Source organism: Topomyia yanbarensis, chromosome 2, assembly GCF_030247195.1.
Source record: "Topomyia yanbarensis strain Yona2022 chromosome 2, ASM3024719v1, whole genome shotgun sequence".
In the NCBI taxonomy this organism is placed as follows: domain Eukaryota; kingdom Metazoa; phylum Arthropoda; class Insecta; order Diptera; family Culicidae; genus Topomyia; species Topomyia yanbarensis.
Window position 1 is genome coordinate 451515153 of NC_080671.1, and position 24243 is coordinate 451539395.

Here is a 24243-nt window from a genome sequence, read left to right on the forward strand (position 1 = left end):
ATGCATCCCTATTATTGAAGACCAGGTAGAATAGCAGAGGTTCTAGATTGCTTTCTTGAGGCACACTTTTTATGTTTATGAAACTCTATGATTCGTTTGTCCAACTTTTTACGAATAGAGAGCGACCGACTAGATATGATTTAAACCATCCGGCCAAGTCCAACGCTATACTCAGGTGTTCAATCATTACTAGAAGAACACAATGTCGAATGCATTGTTCAGATCCGTATATACAGAATCTACCATCGATTTGTATTCCTAATATAACGTGATGTGAATTGAACCAAGCTGATACCGTGAAAAATCCATTCTTATTTTTCGATACATAAACTGTGGTATCGTGAAACAAAGAAATGTTGATAACTTCAAAAACATTTTTTTCAGCAGTCAATGTTTCAATTGATGACTGTAATGCTAAATTCTAGCTCTATGTTTGCAGTTTTTACAAACTGGGTGGGAATTTTCTAGCAAAATTGTAATGATGTCTTCGAAAAATTGAATTCGTTCTCCTCGTAAGGAACCAATCGAAGACAATACCGTATCACCGCACACATCTTTAACATTTTTTGTTACGAGATGCCGTCCAATAGAGTAACATTCACCCTCGAAAAAGTTGATGTGGGAGGATCTGGAAAAGCACAGCCGGATTGAGTGCTAGTCCAAGCAAGTCCTGGTTGGTTATAATCTCTAAATAATCATGTGTGGTTCTAAACGATTGACGATTTCAAGAGTTGAGTCGATGTGTTTCTTTTCCTCAGTTGTTTGATTTCTATTGCCGAAATCGTGACCTATTTACACCTAAATCGTTAAATTTAATTCAATAAAGTCTTTGAAGGAATTTATGGACATTGCAAGCCCTTTCGTATGGTGTTATTTTAATGATTAATCCCCCTAAAAGTGAGCTACATTTTCCAACTTTCTTGCAAGTGCATATATTAAAAATATGTGTTCAGCAAACTTGTAGAGCGTTTGCCAACAACTTGCAGAAGACATAAAGTCTTTATTTTTAATATGCTCAATTCATTACTAAACTTTTAAATACCATTCTAACAGGTTCGGTGTGTTCGTATTATCAAAATGCACAACTTTCTATATTACAACAATGACATAGGGTGATGAGCCCATTTGCGCCACGTTTCTATTATCACCCACCCTAGATTGCTTTCACGAATATCTTTGCTGAATACATGAACTCTCTCCTTTAAATGCTTAAAAAGTTATAGCTCGTTATATCTGGATGACCCCCAAACATATTTTTCAAAATATCTTTTCAATTATGATTCCTACGGGTTTCATATACGATTTCTACGAAGTTTTTCAATCGTTAAAATATACAGTTTTTATTAAACTAATAATTTTCATTATCTCCAATTTTTTTGAAGATATTGGACATTTTTTTGCAAAACAATAGTTTATCACATCATCTATAACTGTACTGGAGACAACGAAAGTCAAGTGAACTGTATTGAGTTTTAGTGTTGACGTAGCATTTCTCATTGCAACTAGAGTTGTCTGCCCGTTCAAAAGTTAATACTATTAAAACTTTTGGTTAATTTTACCAAAAATTGCCCAATAACTTTTAAATCGCAAGAGATAGACCGATGATCTTCTCTGGAAAAAAATGTATCTTGATAAGAGGAACAACTTTCTGGCACATGCCGAAGCTTTATATACGACATTTAAGTGATGCTGCAAAAAAAAATTTAAGGTGTCATTCACAAACAACGGTCAATAACTTCGAGTGTACTATATAAATAGAGATTTTTTAAATTCAGTAAAGATGTTCGCAGAAACAACATTTCTGATGACTTCATTTTGTGTTTCATACTTTGAAAAAAATTAGAGGTGTGCGCCGATGCATTTTTAATCGGCGGCGGCGTAAGCGACATTTTTGGCCGGCGGCGGCGGCGTTGGCGGCGTCACGCCGTTGGACCCTACCGGCGGCGGCGCGCCGGCGTGTGTCGGCGTGACGAATATTGACGCCTATGTAACTAAAAAAAACTCTTGACTGTACAATTCCTTTCCCTAATTTTCGGTTTGTATTGTAACAGACTTCACAGCACATACAAACAAACGTTACAGCTTAAAGAAAATCTAAAAAAATCATCGCCCACGATGTACTAGCGACATCTGTTGAACACATTGCACAAAATGTAATTCTCGCAACCATATCAAATTTTTTTTTTCAACTGAAGCTGCAATAGTGCCCACCCTGCTTGCCAAATGCAAGATAATAAATGAAAGGTGGAACTATTTTTACAGTTGTAAAATTTGAAGAACGAAATAGAAAAATTGTCGATGTCGCATACTACGACTTCGCATGAAATAATGGTTGCAATGGACAAATTTGAAGAGTGCAGAGTAACGACTGTATTTCAATGACCCATAATAATTATTTATTGTTCTATATTTGGAAAATTAAGCAACGGTAAAACAATTTTTGTTTTGTTTGAGGAAATTAATTGTTGTCGTCTCATTGTTTTTTGTTTCTATTTAGTCATCTTTACCGTAAGCCCGGGGACAATTGACAGCTCCCATATATTGAATTCATAAGCAAATTTTGGGGGTGATTTGGTGATGTCATGGCGGCTCGAATGAAGCAAAATTTGAAAAAGGCGCATCCCATTTATTGTTTTCCATATCTGTGGAAAATATTCAATTTAAGCATTTCTACCATTTTTTTTTTGCTGCTAGAATTCTGATAAAAACACAAATTCTATTCAAAACGAATTGTTAAGCTTGGTGGTGATGTACTTTCATTGGCCAAAATGTTTTTCATTTACAATTCTCGAGATAAAAAGCACCAATGATTTAACGATTTCAAACTTCACACAACAAGAAAACCAAAACATATTTAGAAAGGGAAGAGAGCCGGATGTTAAAAACAGACTTCCAGCTAAATATTAATAAGATTTATGTAACTTTGCTGACGGTTTTCAGTTAGGGATAAATTTATTCTCTAATAATAGTTTTCTTTATTCACATTTTGGAATAAGCTTTTTCTAAATGTTGTTCTAGCCGCATTGACAGCGTTCATAACACACGTAACGAAACACGCTTTTCTCTTGAAACTTTTTCGTTTCGTTGTTCGTGGTACTCATACAGAGAAGGCATACTAGCGCCACCATCAAATCGGTGGCGCATATATGAAACAAGAACTATCTGTCAAGTTGTCCCTGGGTTGTTTACCGTCGCTCTTTTAGAATCCCGCAGATATCAGGAACCCTAACACAAGGTGTTATTATTGACATTACTGCGCAGAAATGTCACTTTTAATCATCTTTCAAGGTAGACACATTACTTCATTTTCCAGACTGGTGTTTACTTTTACTTCTTGTAAGTACAAAATCGCCAATGATAAGGAATACGATTCCCTGGCACTACCTTTTCTTACAACGTACGGTCTGCTTCTATCTTGAGTGCAAAGTATGCTCGATGTGCTGCAATCATACAGATCTACACCCTGACGAAACCTAAATATACAGTTACTATCAATCATAATCATTCCACGACTTGCCGTGTTAGCTCCTGTTAGGTTGAAACTGATCACTAAACAAGTCTGATTAAAACTGGCCTGAGCGTATCTCTAGTTTTCGTAGCACCTGCACCCCGCCAATTTCTCCAGCAGTTCCGGGGACCAACAAATTCTAATCCATTGCATACATTCGATACACCGAATCAATTAAATTACTAACATCCTGTTATGTGCTTAGTCACCGATTGGCATCGTGTTGTAACTTAAGAAATGGTTGTGAACAACTCCCACCTTGGGCACTTCGACAAGAATGAATTTCACATTTCCGGCCCATATGGTTTGTTTTGGTTTGCATTAGATTAAAAAGACCGTAACGTTTTCGGGTGGGTGCGGAAACTAAATAACGCATTTAGCTCTGTGTCAAAATCTCTTCACTAACGCCACCGATTTGTAATTGAAATCGACCGTTTTTTTCTACGAGTGATGAAAATCCATCTCGTGTTACGTCTTATTTGTCTGTGATACCGGGCTGGTGCAACTGACACTGAAAATCTTTCTTGAGTGGGGCTAGATCATACGATGCATAATTTATGAGACTAGAAATCTAACCCTCTGCATCGCCACATCTGTGCACCAGCGTCGCGAAAAGTCAAGATCACTTTGCTCAACTATTCTTCGAGAATTTTTTTTTAAAATAGGTAACGATTCAATCAATTATAAATAAACCACGTATTGAAAATAATTTTTGTGTTTTCACAAAACTAGTTCACGCAAAAAAAGATGACATTATACTCAAATGTTTAGTAGGTGGTTGTGTCTGAATATGTTTAATATTTTTATGATTCTAATTCATAACTCGATGAAACATTGATTTGTATTAACTTTATTGACTAAAACAGTCAAGAATTGAACGACGTGTAAGGATTTTCGTAAATTCCCGTCGTGTTATCGTGATATTTTAGTCTTGAGCTTACCGTTGGATTTTTTACACAGAGTCACGTGTCTTATAGTTTTCTAAATTATTTCATGGACATGAATTGTGGTTAGGTAATGTATTTTTCTCAGCGCAGTTTCATTTAATTCCGATCATTTCTCTGAATTTTAACAAAGGAATAACAGGGTTACAGGTCCTAGTAATGTCTTTGTATCTAATGCTCGTGCCTATGAGACTGGTTGCTAGCAGTTGTACACAATAGCTCACAGAGAAATTTCAAAACCAAAAAGCAGAGCGAATAATCCATGAATAATAGAGTTCCTTGTAATTGTTTACGTAAGTATAATAAGATTATGTGGAAAATTAATTACTTCATGAATTACATCATGAACAGTTTCACGAGCTCGACTGGTGAATCGTGTGTTATTAGGAATTAAGAATCGGTTAAAAATCAATGAATAATACACTGCGTTCCAGTGAAATTGATTAGGTGCAAAGATTAGGATCAGGCACATAATCGTAAATTTCAGGGACATATATCTTGAAAGTGGAAGTTTTTTTTTAATTTGTGGACCATTTCACGCACACGAATGGTGAATTGAAACTTATATGCTCACAATCATAACCAGTTGACGAAGCAAGAATGGATCTTTGAATTATATAACGAGTGTCGTGTAATGGTTTTCGACAAAATATCAAGATTATTTTAATTTTGTAATCCAATTGACGACCACTAATACCAAATAATGATCAAGATGTGATAAATCACGAATCAGTTAACGTCGTATATTCAGTCCATAGACAATTTTCCTAGATTTGTGGATAAAATTATGAGCCAATAATTTTAGAGCTCGCGAATTGTCGGCGTGGGAAAAATGCATCGGCGGCGCGCCGCCGCTCTATAGTTCGGCGTCTGCGTACGTTAAAAATTACCGGCGGCGGCGGCGTGGCGCGGCGGCGCACAGGTCTAAAAAAAATTGTAGCAAATATCTCATTTCAAATTCACTATAATTATATCATTAAAATAAAGGTCTTGGATCATTATAAAACATCCTAGAAGACATCAGCTGTACGCTTCACCGTGTTCGCGTGAGTAATTTTTCGCACATTTTTGACGAAGAAAAAAACACTGTGCACTATATTAAAATTTACAAGCAAAATACGAATTCATACAAGTCATGCCAAAAGATATTCGGTCCTTTTCAGATGTCAATTTAGAATTAGTTGTCTGTTTTTCTGCGCGATAGAGTGCTGCTATAGTGATCGGTTCTGAAATCTTTCAACAGCAATTTGTTTCCAGTCCTTCTCTTGAAATATTTTGCAAAATAAAAAAAATAGGTTGATCATTTCTGCAACTGCTCCGTGATGAAAGAAACAAAGAGATTTAATTATACACAAGAGAAATGAAACCCCGATCTGGGCGGATACGAGAATCACAAAGAAGTTCATGAAAATTTTCAAAGCAAAACCAAGATTTTCGGATGAAGCGAAGTTACACAGTCAAAACAGAATTTGCTTGCAAACCAGTTACAGTCCGATTCCAAATGAATCAAGGACCAACTAAATCGTAAAATGCGATTCGCCATTCGATATAAACTAATGTAAACATAAATATTTATGTTAAATTTAAAGTAAAGCATTTTTCTTGAATCTTCTTTCATGATGTCATTCGGGCGGCTTCAAATGAGTCATTGCCATCACATTGCAACTGTGAATATTCTCCACATTCCAAACATATTTCAAAATCATAACCCATTACAAATTGAGACACCGGATTGCAGCGGACCATTTAGTCAACCGCGTAAACTAGTACGGATGACAGGAGGAAATCCCGCATCCAGTTTAACTAAACTATAGTAACAGCAAAGCACCCCAGGTCTACTCTTATGCTGCCTGATGATGGTTGTAAACAATAAAAAACGAACACACTAATGCAGTCTTGGCCCGTGCGGTAAAATCCAATCTTTCGACACTGAATTTCCTTCGCACATATCTCTATACAATTTGTAAAATATTTCCACAGCTCTTCCACTTCAGCATTGATTTACTGTCCGAATTCACGACTATCCACGTGTCACATTCCCATTCCCCTTCTTCGAAAGAGGATCGACATCAAAACTAGCCAGTTTGTTATATGACTTACGGTTTTCACGCTAATTAGCATCGGTTCCAACGCGGAAATGGTTACACTTTGGTCCATATCCTCTAGATGGTAGTAGGCGTAGTTTAAAGGGCGCAGCTGAATAGTTTTAAAAAAGATGGACGAATTTTCACGTAGAGGAAAAAAACACATGTCTCATCGCGAATGACGATGGACGGTGGATCACGGTTTCCAAAGTGGCGCACAGTAGTGAGGAAATTCGATGCCAAGAAAATGGTTTGTTTACCAGACAACGGCTGTCGTGGCAACGAACGTCCTCCGCTGCATGCGGTGTGTGTGAAAGCGCGCGGGATCCATCATACTTTGGCAAGTGCCAATGTAATGGCGTGCGCGTCGGACCCTTGTTTTGCTACAAATCATCCGTTCGGTTACGACTGCAGATGAGACAGATGCCTATGTGGAGCGCAACAAGTGCTTGTTTGTTTTTATGTATTGAATTCTGACACAATTGCAGTAAACTTGGGTCGGGAAAGAGTGTGTGGTTTATTGTTAGAATAGATGCTAGTGATTTGGATAGTAAATTATACTCCCCAATAAAAAACAACTATTTCATTGAGATTCTCTCAACGAGCACGTTTTGGCACTCCATTCCATCAAGCTTCCACAAAACATTAAATTGAACGGTCTGAATGTATTCTGTGAATTGAGACGCATAAACGTCTGCCAGTTTGAAATCGTACATTTAGGTTGCAAACAGTTCACCACTCAAAACTGCATCAACTCAGATCGTCTTGAAGCAAACTTTCTGAGCGGATTGGATTGCTTTGATAGCAAGCCAGACGCAGATGAAAACTGTATCACATACTCAGTATGCTTCATGTGTAGACTGAACTGCCGAATGATCCAAGTGGTTCATGAATTATCTCACGAGATTGAGACGACTATCATTTTATATGGGTGTTCGAACAAAGTGAGTGAAGATCAAATGATGGATTAATTTTAGATTCTGTCGTCGGCTTAATTAATTTATATGTTTACAACCCAGTAGATCTTAATCTAATGGGACGTGAATTTTAGAATTATATCATACAAATGGCGGGTATCGGATTGAGAAGCCGCCAACGTACAGTCTAGCATTGTTTGTTTCCTCTGCTTTTTGTACACACCTACAAGACTGCGAATTATCGTGTCACGGTGACACTGTTACGCAACTTTGTATTCTGTCTGCCTGGCCGCCCGCCGGAATGGGACAACAATCGATCAAGCGGGGCGAAATAACTAATTGTTTAGTCTGTACGGAGGTGTGAGTTACACTCTACGGAGGTTTTCTCGTTTTTGTGGGCCGATTATATGTTTGGATATTTGAGAGAATGGTATACAGTCATAAAATGTTCTTGTCAAAATAAAGGTTCGTCTGATTGATTCACGATTTAGAGTGTATGCAGATTGGATGCTTCGGTTCTTCGCTGCACGTGGGTGCTCCCCCCGTATTGTTACGCGGCTGGTTGTTTTTCCGATCGCTATTAGAATGACACATTTTATGATAATGATTGATTACTTGTTGTCTGCGTTCTCAATTAGATAGGCTGGCGATCTATTAAAGCTGTAACTTGTAGGTCAAATGTTTGGATTTCATTCAAGCTGTAGTCAATCGGAAATTGTGATGTATGATTGCTGGTGTTAAGTAAGAACAGATGGTATTTACTCGCCTCGATATTAGCTTGACTGTTGCTTCAGGGAGAAGACTACAGTCTTTGAGATCAGTATCGATTGTTTACAAAATTTTAATATGAAGGCATATAGCAGTGTCGCTTTTGATTTTTGGCAACGACTAAAGTGCTAAATCCATTTTAGACTTTGATTTAACAAGTAATTTTGATCTAACGAATTTAACAAAATGCTTAGTAATTTCAAATAATGAAAACATAAAAGCATGTTTTAAATTTTAACGGGTCAAATAATATGTGGTTGAGTAATTGGGGAACGTTGAATTCTCTTCCCAAGTTTGATGAGTTTGACGGTATTACAAACACGATCAAGTATATTTGTGCCGTAATTTTAAACCATTTCCCACAGACAATTGCTTTAAGATGATTATTGTATTACACCTCGAGAGTGGTGCATCGAGAAGACCGAGACGGTTCATGGGTCTTTTTTATGTTTTGTGTTTTTTATACTTTGCACCAGCCCAAACCAACGATCAACTATTAGCCTGTGTACGCTAGCGTGGCCGGTTGGCGGGTCGACGTGGATTGACTTTTGATGTGGGCCACGTTCGCAAATATTGTTCCACAGATTAATGGCAGTGTTGGTGGACGCGGCTCGCAATGGGGGTGTGTCGATTTATCAGTCGAGTTCGTCATCGTGCACAGGCTAATTACGGAAATTTAAAAGTAGAAGCTTATTAGTGTTAGAGTAATAATAATTGTAGTTTTTAGTACTAGTGTTCGTCTGAGTTTTCGTGAAAGCTGGGTCACGGAATGGATGCAGAACTGGCGTATATGATAGAATAGTGGGTAATCATTCTTAGGATTTGTTGGTCACTTTCATCTGGTGTTTAATTCGTGCATTCGATTCGATTCATTCGGGGAGATCGGATTGGATAAATTAAGGTGCATGTATTCTTTTCTTCTACTTTATAAGTTGTTTGCTTTTCTACTACTCATGAATACCAAAAATAATGTCGGTCAATTCATAAGCTTCTAGTTAATCTTTCTGCATCTTTTTTTATTTGGCATGTTATTTTTCCTTTTATTACTATATCTTAAATTAGATTCATACTAACACACAATCAACTGCATATTCTTTCATATACATTTACAATCTCTCTCTCATTTCAAACGTATAAACGCTCGTGGCCATAGCGATATCACACACCTGATCACATACGCGAAAATGAAATTTCAATTATCTACACATACTTACTCCCGCGATCTCGCCAACATCAAAACTCCCCGGCAATAAAGTGAACGTTTTACCACTTATAAATTTACAAACACAGTCGAAAACATTAATCCACCGCTCGCGCGATCATGAATCGGTCACATTCGGAAGTCCCTACTCTAGGCCCTAGCAGCCTAGGTCCATGTCTTCTGTTGGACCAATAAAAAAAGACGCTCATATTTACTGGACAAAACGATACACGGCGACATGATCGGGAACTCTAGTGATATGGAGAACTCTCTTTCTCTTCTAGCAACTGAGCCGTACACTGAAAATTAAGTATCAGATTCATGGTCCGCGTAAGTTAAGTATCAGATTCATGGTCATCCAAGAACACACGCCAACACGGTTATAAATTCAAATTTATCCACGCGAAGTTACATACACGCTAACCGACACGACAAGCTCGTTAACATAAAAACGCTTGAGCTTTGTCCACCCACGATTACATCCACGATCCTACAAATATGAAAGTACCCCGGTGGTTGAGTAAACGTTTTAGCACTTATAAACTTATAAACCGAAATTTGTAGCGATATGGGGAATCTTACTCTCGTTTAGCATTCATCACGTTAACATACAAACGCTTAAGACTTTCTCGATCATCCACACACATCAAACATGAAAATACCTCGGTAATTAAGTGAATGTTTTAGCACCAATACGCTTATAAACGCGGTCTAAGGCGGGAATCTACAAACGCCCACGTTCGTGCAAATGTGAATCGTTGACGTCCAGAAATTTCTAACTTCAGTTATAGAGACCTAGGTTAATGCCTTCCATTGGACTAATAACAAAAGTGATGCTCATATCCACTAGACAATACGTTCCATGGCGAAATGACCGGGAATTCTAGTGATATGGAGAGGCTTATTATTTTCTAGCATCTAAACTATACACTAAACACTAAATATCAGATTCACGGTCTGCACGCGGTTATTCAAGAATACATGCGAATATGCGAATAGCCACACGGTTATAAAATCGAATTTATGCACGCGACGTTACATACATACATTGTACACACGACAAACACGTTAACATACAAACACTCGATCCCTTCACGATCATCCATGCACACATACGCCCGCGATCTCGCAAACAGGATAAAACCTCGGTGACTAAGTTAACGTTTTAGCACTTACTTATAAATTTACAAATGTGGCCTCAATAGTGAACCTACAAAACCCGTGTTCGCGTGATTATGAATCAATCACGTCTGGAAGTCCCTACTCTCCGGCCCTAGCAGCCTAGCCTAGCTGCCTTCTGTTGGACCAATATAAAAATGACGCTTATATCTACTATAAAACACGTTCCATGGCGACATGACCGGGAACTCTAGTGATACGGAGGAACTCACCCTCTTCTAGCATCTGAACCGTAACCGCGATAATTAAGTATCAGATTCATGGTCCCCGTGGTCATCCAAGAATATACACTAATATGAGAACGGGCACACGGTTATAAAATCGAATTTATACACACTAGCACACGCGGCATACAAACGTTTATGCAACCTACAAACGCTTACGCAACCTGCAAACGCTTACGCAACCTGCAAACGCTCACGCGATCGAACACGTTAACTTACAAACGCTCGAGCCTTTCGCGATGGTATACAAAACCTAACATGCAATCGCGATCATCCACGCACAACAACGCCCAACGCCACGATAGTCTGATTAACGAGGTCTCAAACGCATATTTCCACGCGATCGTAAAGTACCTACGCTCGCACATCTGACCGCGCAACCAGAATCACGGCCTACTTCAATTGATCATAAGCAGTGTTTTAATGGGTGACATTCCTCGTTTCGTCTGCAATTGTAGTGAGTGATTCTGACGGGAAGTCCTTCCGAGACCCTAGTTCAAAAGCTCCAGTGGGACGACTCTCGAATAAAAAAACTGGGAACGAAAAATTTATTTCTGGCATACTTGAAGTGAAATAATGGATTCACAAATAAGTAGATGGTTAACAAATATTTTTTCGTGCTGTTTTCCATAAATTTTTGAATGCTTATTTTATATTTTAAATGAAACATATTTTAATGTGCATTTCAGACAGCTACTACGTAAGTTATCATGAAATAAATTTAAACAATCTGAACACTTTTACCATCCAAGAAAATGCTCTTTCCATTTATTTCACTTCTATTGTTCGCTAGTTAAAGCCTTGTACATTATTCTCTTAATGTTACTTCAAATTTAGAATGATTACAGTGATCGCAGGTGTCGTTTTATCATGGCATTAAAAATTCGCATTCAATGAAATATCACAAACAGTTATCAAAACAATAATAAAATCAACTAGGAACTTATTTGTGATGAGTTTATGATGACATTTCTTCAAATGGATAATTTTGCTGAATTGATGTATGCTACAAAAACAACTGCTTCTTGGAAAAATGAAAATAACCGGATGAAGTTCCTATGATCAAATTATGCAAAAAACAGTTGTGTTCTTCAATAAGCTGTCAAAAATTCAGAAATGTCTGTGATTGCTCAGCTAATATAAGCAATATATTAACAACAGTATCGTGCAACCTTCAACGAAATTTATGTCCCGACTCGTCCCACTGTGTAATGAGGCAAATAGGTTTGTTTTCAAATATTTTTTCAAAACAGAAGCGTGCAAAAATAAAAGAAGAAAATTATCTACTAAAAATAACCCGAGGGTAGTAAACCCACCAATATTACAAAATAAAATTATCGATTTTATTCGTAAAGAGAACATGAAATAATTTTGAGCGGCCTAAAATAACCATTAACAGTACATTAACTGTTATTCCCCTTCGCTGTCAGCACTCTTCCGCTCGAAATGAAACTGAGTCAGACTCCAACCCGTCAACTTGTCAAAATCAATAAATTGACAGCGGTTGGGGACACAACCAGACCCAGCCCCAGGATCGAGAAAAAACGACATAAGGTGGCATGTACCCCAGTTGGCACCGCGGGAAGGAAACAGATAGAAGAACTGTATCAGAGGTGAATGGTGACATAGTTTGGCCTCATATTGCACAGTAATACAGCATTGCCAAGCCTCAAATATTATTTTTCTAAAAAATAATCTAGCAAAACAAAATGCCCCCAAATATTTCGAAAAAATGAGGTAGTACACAAATCAAGGCTACAACTTAAAATCTATCGATTGTTCTCGCAACGACAATACGAAATAATTTTGAGCGGCCCAAAATAAAACTTTACTTTGTATCACGGGTACACTAGCAAGCAGGTTTATCAGGAATAGATAAGTAAAATGATATGAATTGAATTACTAATTTAGTACAAAAAATTGCAAAATCTAAAAGTTGCAGGAAATGAAGATGACAGGCCTATTTTTGTCACTTTTTAGGTCATGTGCCACCGTGTATTGAATACAGAATACTTCTGTCAAATACACTAAGCATAGTCTCGATAGTATATTTGTGATAGATAGCATCGATAGTCTGTTTTCTTCCACATCCATGTCTCATGGCCCTACAGAGCAACAGGGAGTATCAGCGACTTGTGCAGAGCAAGTTTTATGTACTGTGGGACTTTAGCTGACTACGCAAACCATAGAAAGTCCTATTCGTCGTTTGAACTGCCTCGTTCTCTATCAGCTACCATTTATTTTTCATTCTTAGGGGTTATAGGCAGTCCGATGTTCGCAGCACTTCAATAAAAGTTCAACTGAGAAAGTTTCGAAACGTGGCCATATTTGAAATCGAAAAAAAGCAGTTTTTGTGTACACCGTTGACAAAACAGTGATTGGAATTAATCAGTAGTATTCTATCAATGGCCCGAATACATTGATTGAATTTGAAGAAGATAGAATGAGTAACGAAAAAACTGTTTTTATCGATTTCAAAGAAACTTTCTCAGTTGAACCTTAAAATACAAAAATGCCTCTTGAACTGCTCTACGACCAACGCTAATACTGTTGATGTTGTCCGCGAAGTTAAGAGACATGCGAGATCTTGTGATGATGGGTCCGTTTCAATTACGTTATATCAGATCTTCGCACTGCACCTTCCGAGCGCTATAATAGCGAAGGGAGTGCGCCGCGCTGTGACAGCCTAATGAAGATTTGTTTAATTGAGCCTAACGATCTGTCAGAAAGTGCAGCCAAACGATGGTTCGTTAGGGGAAGCATGTTGTAATTTTCATGATGGTTTATTAGTACTACTGTTTTTAATTCCTTCAGTTTGTGTGGAATTTTCCCTAGCTATCTAGGGAAAAGAATCTGGTTGAGTCAAACAACATTATTTACACTGAATGATTCCCTTAGAAATCAAAAATCCCGTACTGATAATATTTGGATTGGAGTATGTTAGGATTCTTGGAAAACTATTATGCAACTAGAAAAACTTTCTCGGATTCATCACGGCGAGCACGGCGCCAAAAATAGACCGTCGAAAGCACTGGAAACAAATGGTGACACCCAGCACTTAATGATAGTATGCATTGGATTTTTAGACGAAAGCACATGGTCGGTCATAAATCAACGGAAATCTCGTTGTGCTTGCGCATCAGCGGGGAAAATTCGGCTGATCTTTTTTTTGTGGAACACCGACCGAAAATAGATCTCTGGAGGAGGAAAATAAGGTTACTTTGATGTTGACGATATTCGCGCTATTAAATGGTAATTCGTTTATACTCATCTCTAAGCAACGATCGATCTGTTTGGCTATGGGTCATGTGGGCGTGCTTGGAGTAGAGTAGAAGCGGTTGAATAGATACCGGGTCGCACCACTATTTACTGACATGCAGATCGCGTACCACTTCTAACTAATTGTTATTACTAGCGGGCACTCCACGTCCTAGGGGGACATTATAAGAAAGGCCGCGGCATGAGGAAGATTTGAGTGGAGGCAATCGCTACCAGAGTCGGTGCTCGATTCGAGTTACACAACTTGCTCTCTATTTTTGGAGATAAGAACTCTTCTTTTCTCCCAGAGGCAGCTTCTTATCGCACTCACTTAACGTTTTAACCGCACATTTCACAAGTGAAACGTTTTTTGACCGACTGACTGCTGAGTCTTTTTGCGGGCGGAAGCATTCCCAATTGGTCGTATCGGTCGGAGGGTTTTGCAACGTTTGAGTGGTTTACTGGTTAATGGCGAATAGGATCGTAGGGTGTCATATACAAAGCAGAAATGTGATGAAAATAGATTATTATAGTTTTTGTTGATTTAGTAACATTTAAAAACTGAAACTTGAGGGAGGAAAATTAGGAAAATAGTGCGCTGCAATGGCAATAGTGATGAAATTACTTCATATCTAAGAATATTCTCGTGCAATTTTGCCGCAAAATTTCAGAATGCCGACCACGTGTCGGGTGACATGTTTCGACACAGCTAAGCAAAATTTTCTGCAATCGTTCAGGCTTCATTCAACCGAGTATGAGTCCTTGAAAAATAAAAATATAAGCGAAATTCTTAAATGTCTGACAAAAATAGTTTGTTGGAATAATCACCCCACCCTACCCTACGGTTGGATAAAATGAGACGCAAATAAAAGTCACGATCGTTGTCGGTTTAACCTCACTGATCTTCACCAGTTTTAGAATGCGCGTGTGAGTACATACTTTAAAACTGTGACTAGTTAGCTAGCAGTATTCATTCCCTCACGTGTACTGACAGTAGCGGCGACGACGACGACTACAAGTGCAGTAGGCGAGGATGAGACGGACGATTCGATGCTCAATTGAAGCGAGCCGTCCCCGTCAACATCTAACTACTGTTGATAGTTTATTTCGGGGTGAAAAGGAAAAACAGGGCGACAAAACAAAGCAGCCGGGTGGAAAATAAATGTAAAGGAAATTTTAGTTTTTACCTATCCCTTTGTTCGTGCGGGTTTCCAATTTTAAGTAGCTGTGAAGGGTAATTTTAGAAAAACACGCTTTTCAAGTGAAGCCGGATCCTGCAATAAACAGGTCGTTAAATTCAAGTTGAATGTGTCTGAAGAACGTAGTTGCTTATGTTTTCCAGTTTACGTAATGCCAGGCAGATTTTGAATCCAGCGATGGCTGACGTAAAAGTTTCAAACGATTATAACCAGAATAATTTTGAATTTTTGAATAGGAAAAGCTGTGTGTTAGTTATTTTTTCAAATTAATAAGGAACATTTTATCCACCGATTAGTTCAAGTCGAAATCGCTCACGTGACTCAGTAGCTCTCCAGCATGTAACCTCCAAAATCGCCTTCTTTTCCTAGGGATCGTTAATCTAAACATTCCCGTGAAATTTATGGCATGTTATTACTGAAAGCGAAACCTACCAGCATCAGTTTCATTTCCCGCCGGGCCATTCGAGTACGCACGTACGTACGTGTGCATAGCTCAATTTCCAAAACCGATGAACGTGCCGGGAAATTTCATACCGAAAATAAAACCAATTTCCTCGGTGGCCCACGTTGATCACTTTGCAAGATCGCTGGTAGTTCTACTACTCAAAACGCAGAACGTTTCTCGTATATCTTCCCCGCCGCGCTACTCACGTTTGATCGGTGGAGTTTTATTTTTAAATTCGGATGCCCTCGGTCTCGTGCGGGTAGGTATCCGCGCCACCTGGGTTCCTGTGATTTTCTGTTATTAGCCGAAGTGAAATGGGAGAACATTCTACGCATTCTCTTCGACCGGATGTGAAAAAATGTGGGTAACAAAAACGCACATCGAAGTGGCCGTTGACACAAATCGATTGATGTTAGTAGTAAACAACAATTTTCTCCGAAACTTGAGGTAAGTTTGATTACTCATTCCATACATTTTCACGAAGTATATGAATAAACAATGAGATTGACTTGATGCACTCGAGCAAAAAAGGCATTGTCAAATGCAGAAGAAATATAACATTGTCGAGGAGGTTTCCTGTTTGTTTAACGCTTTGATTGTATGAAACTCCAAGCAAAAAACAAAACGAAAAATTTATGGTTTCACATCACATTTGAAAAATCTAACTCACATAAAATAATTTTTCAGCGACAGTTTTCGCGCAAGGAAGGAGAAGATTTACGTGGATCACGATCCGGTATTTTTTGTTGCTGATTTTTTGTTTTGTTTTCAATGCCGGCAAGCAAGCAAGAGCAGAACACACACATCGCACGTAAATCTTCCTAGCTAGCTAGCTGTTGAAGGAACCGATGCGGGTCGGAAAATTTCCCGTACGGAACTGGATTGGATGACGCGTTCTCGTGTACGTGATGTTTATATGATACGCTGAGACACATTGTTTGTGCGGGACTACGATCGCAATAGCTTTAAATTGTTTTATTGTGGCTATAATGTGAGTTTTGTGCTCGCTTTATAGGACTGTCTGAAATGGAATATTTTGTACCCGTTTTTGACACATTTAGCTTACAGTGATGTCCTGATTTTTCAGCCTTTGAGATACAAATTAAATCGGAAGATTTCTATCGGTCCAACTGTACCCTATTCATTTACACCACGGGAACGAAACCAGCGATTGTGTGCTTTGGCTTGTCTATAGTCAGGCCGATCGTCTCTGTTTCCCTTTTAAACATCACAAACTTCATGTCACAGATAACAACGGCAGTAATCAGCAATTCAAAGAAACATCTAAACAATGATCTCCAAGGCAGCAATCGCGATGATAGTATATGGACGAAAGCGACACCACGCGGATAAAAAAATTGTTCCCAAAATCGTGAATACAGATCCATTTTGGATAGAAGAATAAAAATAGAAATCGTGTGTTGAGTGTGCCAACACACAATGAAACGATTTCAGACCTTATATATCCTTAAAACTTGTTGTTTTCCAATAGATGAATTTTAGCTTGCCTATTTTCTACTTCTAACGGAATCAGAGCTACAATCGTGTCAAGTGAGACCTCTCGGTCAACCGTTCACAGCGTAATGACGACCGCAAAAGAAGCATCCAGCACCCCAAAATCAACTGTAAGCAACAAGATAGATTAAACGTAAATGTCGAATCCAAGAACTCTGAGCTCCTAGACGCAAGAATCCTTTGGAACGCTCGTATCGAATGTTGCACTGAATCGAATGACGTTTTCGTGCAATTGTGATAGTTGGACATTTGCTTATAAAAGAAACCATTCTGCTTAGATTCCATCACATACTAAATTGCAGACTTAAGTAGATTTTCACGTCATAAAAGTAAAAGAAAAATATTGCTGGCTTGAGATGGCTTCCTTGTGGGACGCCAGATATAGCGAAAAATGAGGTAGTTAAATAGTCCTCATTGCTGATGCGAAACTGTCTTCCATCGACATCGGATCAAATCCTACGAAGAAATGATCCATGGATATCGAGTATGTTTCACTTGGCTGGAGAGTATGGGTTGTTTATCTTTAGGACATAAACCCACATTGTTTCGTCTGCGATGAAATGAGAAATTCGCGCCCCTCATTAATTTTCCATTCATTTTCAAGTTTATTGGCCCTGTGAATCTCTCTACTGGAGTACGGAGTAGGGTTTTCAAGCAAAACTACTCTGCACGTACTTCACACTGTTCAGGTATGCATGAAAATGTTAAACAAGCACTTAAACAACTACTTAGGGATTACATATATTTTTAATTTTCAAAAAAATAGTTTTTTCTTACTGAAACCTTGAGAATATTTTCCCCAAATTTTCGTAGAGATCCGAGCAATAGATCGAAATTTACAGCGTTTCGAAGTGCGTCTCGTCATCAAAGAGTGGTAGCTTGAAATTTTAAACTCGATTATCTAAAATACTACTCAACCGATACTCTTTTCTTTTGTTTTCAATTGTTCATAATTAGTTTTTCTCGAACCTTAACAATTCCATTTTCATCCATAAAATTTTATTTTGCGGATTAGAATTTTTGCCTTTCTCAATAGAAAGGGTATGCAATCAATGCCCAAGCCCAGAAGGTCGAGTCTCATATACGACTCAGTTCGTCAAGATTAGCAAATGTCGGTATGTGTGCATGTATTTGCTAATCTCACTCACTCTTCTCAAAGATGGCCAAACCAAATTGCTCAAACCCAGTTTCAAATGAACGGTATAACGCTCTTATAAGCTGCTAATGAATTTAGATCGGACTGCCGGTTCCGGAGTTACGGGTTGAAGAGTGCGATCCCATAAAAACTTGCACAGTCAAGATGTCCAAAAGATGCAATACATATTAAAACAGATGTAACATTACTTGGATTAGCAGGCCTAGATCATTGAAGTACGATTAAAGTAGTTTTGGCCATATTGACCACCTAGGACGGTTCTTGAAACACCCAAGGAACTTGCCAAGTCCCTTAGATAGTGTCATACCTATTTCTCTTGACTGACTTTTACAAACTTGCTTTTAAATAATAAATATAGTACTCTCTTTAACTGCAATTGAATGTCATTCAGATCATTACTACGATTACATAGGAATTTTTCATATAAACCGGCACAATCGTAATATTTCAAAGATTAAAAATCTATTAAAATGTATATCAAATAATTTCGGTTTGCTGGTTTAAATCACTGATGGCCAATCAAAGATTCTTTGAATATATTGTTCACTGTTGATATTTCCGGAAGTCCCGGGCACCGGGCATATTCCAGCATTAAAGACACATCGGATGTTTGGTGATAACTGAACCCATTTTTACCAACTAGACCACCCTTACATCCCCTTTTCCACTTATAATTCTTCCACAATTAAATTTCGAAAATATGTTAACGCGAAGACAACATTTAACTCATGCAGATATCTCGACCGGCAAACACTTGGAGTGGGTAGTAATTGTAAATTATACTTTTTCAATTGGTTCGCAGATCAATGGGCGATATATCTTTGAATTCGGTAATATGAAGACATTTTTGTGTGATTTTTTAAGGTATAGTGTCCAAACCTTACGCAAGTCATTACTAAAGAATGTTCATGCTTTCCGAAATCGACAAATTCGCCGACTATTACCGCGAAGCATTTCTTTACAGTAGCTTTAGTGGTGCGCATATCTCCGCAATCAATGAACCAATTTTTGGATTTTTTAATAGTTCTTTCTTATTTTAATCACTAGATCTTCAATGAAAGTGTTTGCAACTAGAGTTTTTGAGCTTGAGCTTGTGCGACCACCCCTGGCTGTTACTCCGTTATCGATCTGGACTAGCTGAAGTTGCACAGGGAATCAGTAGATAATTGTGCTTGGGAGCAGCGAAATATCTTTCAATGTGCAACTCCTGCTAATCCTGTATTTATTGATCAATACCGGCGCCGGCCAGGCCCGAACGTAGATCGCGGAAGGAAAGTCTCTTTAAAAAATCAAAAAGTTTTTATTTCAAAAATTGGGATGGTTTGGGAAGATATCGTGCTTAACGCTTATTTATTTTCCGAATCCCGGGAAGCTGAAAACCGTCGGGAAATCTATAGTTTTCAACCGATTTTCTCCTTAGGGAGTAATATAGCATGCTGCACGAACTGCCGTTAAAATGTTTACTTTTATGAATGTGACAACGATAATGCAATGCAAGGAATGATGAAGGTGTATTTCACACTAGATGAGATGGGAACTAAGTTGTAAACGGAAACATTTTCGGAAGACGATCAGCGCGCATCTAGAATACTTGAGCAAAACACCTCTATGATTGGTGAACGTTACGTATGTGGACTGTTGTGGAAGTTTGATTCCTTCGAGTTTCCGTACAGCTATGCAATGGCTGTCAAAAGGCCGCAGTGCTGAGAAAGAGAATGTTAAGAAATCTCACCCTAAAAGGGAAGGTTTATCGTCAGATCCAGGAATACTTTGAAAAGGTTACGCACGTCAGGTCTTGGACCTATTTGGAAGAACTAAATCGTGCGGACCCGCGTCCCACTTGGTACTTTCCACTGAACTCACTGATATTGAAGATGTCCAGATCAGCTGATTGCGTTACCTAAAGCACTCTTGCATGTGGCAGTTTGCGCAGATATAAGAGAAATGTTTCATCGAATACGTATCCGTGATGCAGATCAACACACACAGAATTTTTTGTGGCATAAAGCCTCGCAACAAGAACCCGAAATCTCATTCATGAACGTTGCAATCTCTGGGTCATCCTGTTCGCCAGCAATTGTTCAATTTGTGAAGAATTTCTAACGCCAAAACATTCAGTGACAAATTTCCACGGGCAGCTGATGGAATAGATTAGTCATTATGTAGATGATTGCCTAGATGGCTTTTAGAACGAACAAGCAAAACGGGAAGCATCAGAAGTCCGAACCGAGATTCCAGTAGAAAAAATTATTCCTAACCTCAAAATATATTTCTAGATTAAATTACATTACACCGGAACAAGAGAACCGTAACATTTGTCCCGGAGGAAGCTTAGGGTTAACGAACCTCCGCAGCTTTGCACAACCTCAAGGTCAAAGAGGTCGCGTAGTTGGCCTACTAAAATGTACGTAGTTATATCACCTCCATTTAATCAACTGATGTAATCTACCTGTTTCTAGCTTTGAAGTATATGAATAAATGTTTTAAAAAATCGGGACGTCCTCTATACTCAAAAGAAACAATGTGATGCATCGTGATACATATAGTTGGACACATTTCGCTTATCTTCCTTTTTGTGAATTTGAAAAAGGTAAGAGAACTTTCCGTCTTGCGGTAAAAAAGTTTTTGCTGCAACTAGAGGTTGAAATTCTTCACAAGATGGCGAAAGAGAATGTCTGCGTACCGTTTTAGAACCGTCGAAGGAATTTAGTCAAGCCCGGCCTGTAGCTTCAGTAACCTTCTGAGTTGAAGCATAGATGAGCAGCCTTGATACGAAATTCATTACTGTCGATGAACGCGGATCAATATTAAAAAATCGCCGCAACTGCATTTCTGATCCAAATTTGAAAGCCCGTTAAAAACAGGTTGGTGTCTTCAAATATCAATAGGTCGTAACGCCCTTCAACAATTTCGTCTTCTTGGTAATCATTGCTCTAGTTGTAGTTATACGGCCGTTATAATCGACTTATATACGCGTATTCGGCTTATTCGGAAGCTTTCCATCCTCATGTATTGTTAAACTTTCCATCCTCATGTATTGTTAAACAGGGTCATCTATATACACTTTAGAGAAGATGAGTATTCGAATAATTTATTGCAACTATTAAAACAACCAACTTTGTTAAACAAATATTCTTTTTAAGACCCTACTATCAATAGATAGCTGATCTAGATCAGTCATAAGTTATATAGATAAAAACCAAAGTTGTCCAAAAACGACCAAATTTTACCAACGCCTCTAAACCGATAAAATGCATACCCAGAACACTAGCGACTCTGTGCGTCGAAAGTAATTTCCTACTCCCCTGTGCAAACGTGATGTAACGCAACATATATCGGTTGTAAATGAATCACCGTCGTAATTGACTTGATCGACCACACAATCCAATGAAGCGTTTAGTTGAGTTTGTGGAAATGAAGCAATTATTTGCAATTAGTTGGAAGTGTGTAATCATTAAAATCAATTAGGTCCTTTTATAAAATTGCGCTTGAAATTGTCAAATCATTGTTTTGTTTAAATCAAGAATTTTTGCTGAATTATTATTTTGGACCACAGTGTATTGATTTGCCAAATTTTCCTCTCCTTGAAACATTGTTTTAAACCAGACGTATTATATGGTTGAACCATATATAACACCCACTTTTTATATATGACCAACAATTCAAGATTAGATCGAATCTAAGAATTCGGCATATTACAATATCTCATTCTACATTTTTATCGAGAGATGCAGCCTGTTTCTATATGCATTGCTGCTCTATGTTTTATGGGATTCCCTACCACGCGTATGATGACAGTGCAGGGATAAAAAAGCTGAATGAAGTTGAAACATTATTGCACTCCCATGGATTTGCAAGATCTCTACGTTTTACTTAGTTTTTTTAGTAGTTACGTAAATATCATGTTTTGCGAAGAAACAAACGCAAACTGTTTAAAAGAATTGCCAGGCACACTCGGAAAAAAGCAAACGTAACTCCGTTCATGATGGATATATTTTAGTTCCTTTTTGTTCGGTATGGAGCTACACCTTGACTAAATATGTTTTGGTTCCGTCACTTTTCGTGATATAAGAGCAGGACCCTAATGTAAAAACCTCTTGGATGATGTATTTGAACCAGATAATAGACTGCTATAAACCTTTTAATGGATCACCGCGATAAATAGTAACTTTTTCAACTTCCTTGGCAAAAGAAATCGGAATTGAATTTTAGCTTAGATTTCAATGAGACCGTATACTACCTTCAGGTTCAACAATTTCTTTGGGTTTGAAATGGAAACTATAGAACCTTGACGACCACAGATGTGCGTAGGAACGCTTCATATAAATAACAATCAATACTCATCATTGAAATGATTAAAATCGTATCTAATAAATACCTACGGTATGATTAATTCAAGTAATACTCTTTGTGATGATGAACAATTTATTTCAATTTCCGTCACCTCGTCAGGGCGACTGATAAGAATAGAATGGTGTTACAAGTTGAGAAATTCGACATTCATCATAAATTCAGTTGAATTCAGTAAACCTGATCTCGATAGGGAAAATAATTTTCCAAATCTTTTCAACTTATAAGTAGCTGAGGGTAAGGAAACGCAAGAAACACCGCCCCTTTGAGGATGACGAGCAACCATTCTCAAATATGCGATTTCTCGGAAGAAAGTCGTCCAAAGACGACACACGATTCATTCACTAATTCGCATTTGGCACATCTTATGTAGTAAAACCGACATCAGCTCAAACAAGTTTGAGCCAATCTACTTTTCCTTCTTATTTTCTTATGTATCCTTTTATGTCATACATTTCGCCAGCATGCGAGAAGACTGCTTCCGCTCGCTGCGATTATGTTTGGGTGTAGAAGAAAATACCCTTCCCCTTGTAATCCTGTACTTAATCCTGTGATAGAGTAAATCTCCCTTATCGTAGCATCCGTACAAGCTCGTCGCGACGATGAATCACACTCTGTTTTCCAATCAGTCCTTTTTCCTCCGTTGTCAGCGGATACATTTAGAACGCCTTATCGTACCGTCTACACAAAATAGAACTAAATTGGCGCGCTGATTCACATTTGCAACTCTTTCAAGCCTACTACGATACCTGCTTTCAACATTTCACACATCTGCCACTGTTTGTTTCTTCTCTGCACAGAATGACATTTTGCCTTTGTACACAAACATGCACTTTAAAACACTAGACAATGTTTTTTTTGCAACTAACTAGAAAAACAGTAATCCACTTTAATCCCGAATGATCAAAGAGCAAAATTCCTTCACGAACTGATGCTGAGGTTTGCAACCAATGGCAACACGACGGGCACGCTAATTTTTGGCACGATAATCCGAAATTATTTATAATCTTCCCAGCTTCACATCACAACTGCACAATATACGAGTCTGTTGACTTCTTTTCCCTCCAAAGGCCAATGAGGCCGGTTGGTGGTGGTGCTCCCGACCGAGATACTCTGCTGGTGTGTGGCGCTATTTTGCGTTCCTATATGCTGCTGCTACAGGCTAAAAACTACCATGCGCATGCTCCGTGGATGCTGTGATGGCCGAACTATGCTATATTCCATTCAGCAAAACTGACCAAAATAATCACGTATCGGCAAAGTGCAACGTAAAGGTTGGTGGTTACAATAAAATCGCACTGTACTAAATCAAAGGCACTGTTCAAACTATTTTGGATAACACAACGGGCGGAATTAAACTCAAGCGTAACGGTTTTCAACTAAAAATCAAAGCACGAATATAAAACGTCTACGATCCACGCGGCGGAAGTCTCACTACAATACTGATGAGCTCTATCGTTGGGAGGGAGAACATTCTGTTGCAAACGATTCCCAA

General features: G+C 38.3%; 1 protein-coding gene across 4 annotated transcripts in view; it reads right to left on the reverse strand.

Moving 5' to 3' along the window:
- Positions 1-24243, reverse strand: part of LOC131685822 (centrosomin) — an 87109-nt gene that overhangs the window by 44171 nt on the left and 18695 nt on the right. The window contains exon 1 of one of the 4 annotated variants that reach the window (XM_058969784.1): positions 23987-24201. The exons of 1 other annotated variant lie outside the window; for it this stretch is intronic. The gene's annotated coding sequence lies outside the window, so the exon portion shown is untranslated. Of the gene's footprint in view, positions 1-23426; positions 24202-24243 lie in introns of those variants that run through there. 2 more of the 4 variants (XM_058969782.1, XM_058969783.1) reach the window with 2 other exon arrangements.